This window comes from Mus pahari, chromosome 20 (genome assembly GCF_900095145.1).
Source record: "Mus pahari chromosome 20, PAHARI_EIJ_v1.1, whole genome shotgun sequence".
NCBI lineage: Eukaryota > Metazoa > Chordata > Mammalia > Rodentia > Muridae > Mus > Mus pahari.
This window is the reverse complement of record NC_034609.1, coordinates 6,417,665-6,422,243: the sequence shown is the minus strand read 5'-3', so window position 1 is coordinate 6,422,243 and position 4,579 is coordinate 6,417,665. Positions and strand designations below refer to the sequence as shown.

The window sequence follows — 4,579 nt, the reverse complement described above, 5'->3', positions numbered from 1 at the left end:
CTAATCGGCCATCATTGGGAAGAGAGGCCCCTTGGTCTTGTAAACTTTATATGACCCAGCACAGGGGAATGCCAGGGCCAAGAAATTGGAGTGGGTGGGTAGGGGAGCAGGGCCAGGGGGAGGGTATAGGGAACTTTCAGGATAGCATTTGAAATGTAAATAAAGAAAATATCTTATAAAATATTAAAAGATAAAAAACAATCAAAAACCATACCCCCACTTTCTTAGGGCAGGCCTCGGGTTAAATACCTTTTTCAGGGAGGAGTGTCTGGGAAGGGGAGTTTATTGACTAGGCCTCCAGACCTTTGGGTGCCTCATTAAAATGGAGATCTGTCTTGAGGCTACATGATTTGTGATCATGTCCTCTGTCCTCTACCTGTGGAGGGGCTTGGGTCATTGCCCTTACATGACTGTGTCTGATGGTCACAGACCTATGGAGAACTGCAGCCTCCTGTCAGGAACCTGATGTCCAGGAGCATGGCAAAATGCCTAACCTACCTTGCTGGGTCACCCCCTGCAGGGTCACCTGGGTTTCCAACCTAGCTCAATGAGAAACCAGGCTGCCTTTCATGGTCCTATACCAGTTCATTAGCACGAAGGCAGTTTGACATTAGATGTTAAACTGTGCCTGATGGTATTGTGTCTTTTCAGAAACAGGACAAATGGTGAGTCTAATGAGTTTCCCTTGGGTTGCTTAATAAAAGTTTTTTTTTTTTTCTTTTTAAACTAAAACTCTATTAGCCTTAGGGAATAGAAACAGACATAATTGATCACACTACTAGATCTGAAAACACCACTGTTACATATTAACAGCCCCCAATTAAGACCATAGTCTTGAGTTAATGAACAAGCTATTAGACAGAAAACAGTAATATAAATGCAAGCATGTGTCTATTAATCTGTTGTTCCCTATAAGTCATTAGCCCCAACAAATATAAGGCTAAATAATTTCAGTGTCTCATCAGAACAACTGTGTTATTGCCTAGATTTTGTTTATTCTTGTCAAGAGATAATATAGCCCTATTGGAAAATGACTTATATAGTACACCTATAATGGCTATTTTTTCCATGATCTAGAAAATAGAAGGTTACTTTGAGGCATAGAATGGCAGGACTACGATGCGTCTACTTAACAAGTACTGCCTTCCATTCCAGGTAAAAGGGAGATGGTCACCTACTACGCAGCAGCACTGTCACACTGGATTGCTGCTCTGTGGGAATTTTACCAAAACCTCTATTACTTTGTTTCATAAGTCTCAACAGAGCTGCTTAGAACCAGTTGTAGACGTTTTAAAATGTGTGTGCTTATGCCAGGGTCCCTGACCTCATTCCTTTAACTAGCTCACTCTAAGCACAGACTTATCTATCGTGTTGTTGTTGTTGTTGTTGTTGTTGTTTGTTTGTTGGCTTCTAATGTACTTTGGAAGGAAAGTGAGGATCCCACTTTTACTTTCAACTTGCAAGAAAACAGAACTCAAAGATAAAAGTGGAGAGATTTACGATTTCAGAGTCACAGGCACAGAAAACACTAGGCTCGCAACTACTGCGGGCACCCCATGCACCAAGGCACCTTGCACCTCGCTTGCTCTCTACTTTTAGTGTCTTCACACATGGAAAGGAAAGGCAATATAAATCTCCTGTTTCTTAAGCCAGTGCTTTAGCCCCTGATACCATGTAGAGAGTGGCAGCATATCAACTTCCTGTAACTCTTGACATTTTGATTGTGAGCCTAGCCTTTCAGCTGAACCATTTCTCCATCTAGCCCATCCTGGCAATTATTCTTACCACAGGTTTGCAGTTCTCAACTGTGATGTAACCAGGAGACATGTAAGGTCAAAACCATGTCCATAATGATACTCAGGTCTCCTTTTGAATCCTCATTCTTTTCCTAGGACACAGTAGAGTATTCTGAGGTTCATATGGCCTATTAAATCACAAAACCTTACACACAGAGCACACGTTGTCTTTCCTCATTGATCAGAATGTAAAGAGATTTACAAACATAAAACTGCTACCTTCTTAGTATAGTTTTTTCCATAGAGATTTTACAAACATGAGTGTAATTTAACTTATATTATTTGTGACTTTACATAAATTGGGACTTTGAAAGTTTCTGACTTTTGATTCTAATGTGGGAAGATTCCATAGCTAGCACAAGATATATAAACAAAATTCCCAAAGACTCTCGAGAATTTAAAGTGCCCTGAGACCCAGGGTTTGAGAAACACTGCTGCAAGTGGGCTTCAGTGTGGGGGCATTTTCTCCCTTTTGGAGGTTTCTATGTCAAAGTTGCTGTCAGAAGTCAACGGATGGATATATGTCAAAGGCCCTGAAAACACTATGCATCCTATTACTTCAGGCACCCCATATCCAAAGCTACTTTGTACCACAGTGTCTTTGTACATGGTAAGGAAAGGCAATATAGTCATAAACACGGCACAATTTCTTTATGGATCAAGTGTGAACATTGGGAAGAGGTAGAGAATGTCACAACAGGAGAAGGGGATACAGTACTGAAACAGCCTAGTGCGGTTAAGTGCAACCAATTATGTCACCAGGTCTAGTGAGGCTAGTTTACCGATTCTGCAACTTTAAATCATTTCTGATGAGAAAGTCCCAACTTGGTGGGAACTGAGAAGGAATAGTGTCTCTGCAGGCCATAACCTCTGAAACCTAAGTGACTGATAGTGCAAAGAGAAGAATAATGAAGGAGTGAGAGACGGGGTCAAAGAAAGGCAGGGCTGTGGTAATATTGGGCTCATACTGCAATTAGGAGAGGAAACTCTTGTCGGGTCCTGAGCCAAGAAATGAGGTGAGGTGATCTTTTTCATGCTTCAAAAATAGCATCCAATATGTGGAAAACAGATGGCAAGAGCTCAGTAATGGAAGGAGATGAGAAAGAAGCCATTTACAGGTAAAAGGACATGTTTCTCCTTTGCTAGAGTGAGAATCAAGCTAGGATTGCAAGTTTTAGGAGACTCACCAGAGGGGTCTCCTAAATCACTTGTTTTCAAATATTTATACAAAGCACATTGATGCTGATAGAAACCAACATGTGTATGAAAATTCCTGTGACTCTAATGGCATTCACCATTGAGGAAAATAAAACTCAAGGGTCACAAACATGTTCACCATTATTTAAATAACTGTCACACTAAATGGTAAGTGGCATGCTCTTTACATATTTATATTGTAGCTATTAAATAATAGCAGAGCTCTTAAAATATAGGGATGTTTAGACACATGTAACCTACAGAAGAAAGGAATTGAGTTCTAGATTTAAAAAAAAAAGCATTCAGAGGCAACCATATATTTATACTAGCCTGTGAAAGCATAGAATAAGCGTGCTGGTGGAAGGACTTGCATATTCCAGCCAGAACCTACAGCAGTGTTGAACAGCAAATATCTGTTGCTTCTATTTACATTGGGACCATATCAGCAAGCAAAAGCTCTATGACATGCAACTGCCAAATGGTGTCACATGAGGAAAGACAAAAAGTAAAGGACAGAGCCCATAAGGTTCAAAAGCAAACTCCTCTTTGTAGTAATCAAAAGTCCTATCAACTAGGCTTTGGAGAAAATGAGTGGCTACTGCTGTGGGCCTGGCTTTTTACTTAGAGTGAGGAGGCATGCTTCATCTGTGCATCTTTTTTTAAAGCACAAGCCTCGGGACATGCTTCCTTCATTGTCTACTGAGCAGGGTCCTCCATGTTTTACAAAACAACAGATAGTATGCCACAGATGCACATACACAAACATAGGTGCATGTACACATACACACATGCACACACAAAAATCAAACACATACACACCCAGGTTCATGTACATACACATACACAGGTACATTTACACAGAGAAACACATACACACAGGTGCATGTATACACCCATACACATACATGGATGTATATCAAACAAAGCAGGTCAACTTCAGTAAACTGTATTTAACAAAATAGACCTATATATCCAAACTTTAAAGTTTTATAAAATATATCTTCTTGGATGCTTAAAGATTTTACTATTTCAAAGAAACCACATTTGAAATCAAAGGCTTAACATTGAAAATCTTAAGTGCTGGAGAAGCTTTTTTTTTTTTTTGCTTAAGTTGAATTTGTACTCAGCACCCTTCCTGTCTCAGATCTAATGAGACAAGGAATGGGATTAGGTATCTGAGAGAATTCTAAAATCCATTGCACTGAGCAATGACCACTCATAAGAGAAATACGGAATGTTGCTACAAACTCATTTTGACACAAGATATGCTTTTTATTGCTTTCATTTCTTAAGGCAATATTTCTTATGTTGCTGTCAAGAAGTAAAACATTTCCGCTAATTGTACTTCTCATTCTCATAGATCAGATGAAACTGCAGAGAGCAGAGTTCAGTGGACTTCATTCTGACCTGTGTCCCCTTCCCCTGCCCTTTTTATATGTTAACTTCATGTTTTGAAAGTTCTTTTAGAGCTTTCAATATTTTATTCAAGATTTATTTTAAATGATGCCAATTAAAACATTTGAGGTGGAGGAGAGAGAGAGAGAGAGAGAGAGAGAGAGAGAGAGAGAGAGAGAGAGAGAGAGAGA

The 4,579-nt window shown here is 39.6% G+C and overlaps 1 protein-coding gene across 4 annotated transcripts in view; it reads right to left on the bottom strand.

Moving 5' to 3' along the window:
• Positions 1-4,579, bottom strand: part of Inpp4b (inositol polyphosphate-4-phosphatase type II B) — a 751,408-nt gene that overhangs the window by 271,940 nt on the left and 474,889 nt on the right. The window lies entirely within an intron of this gene.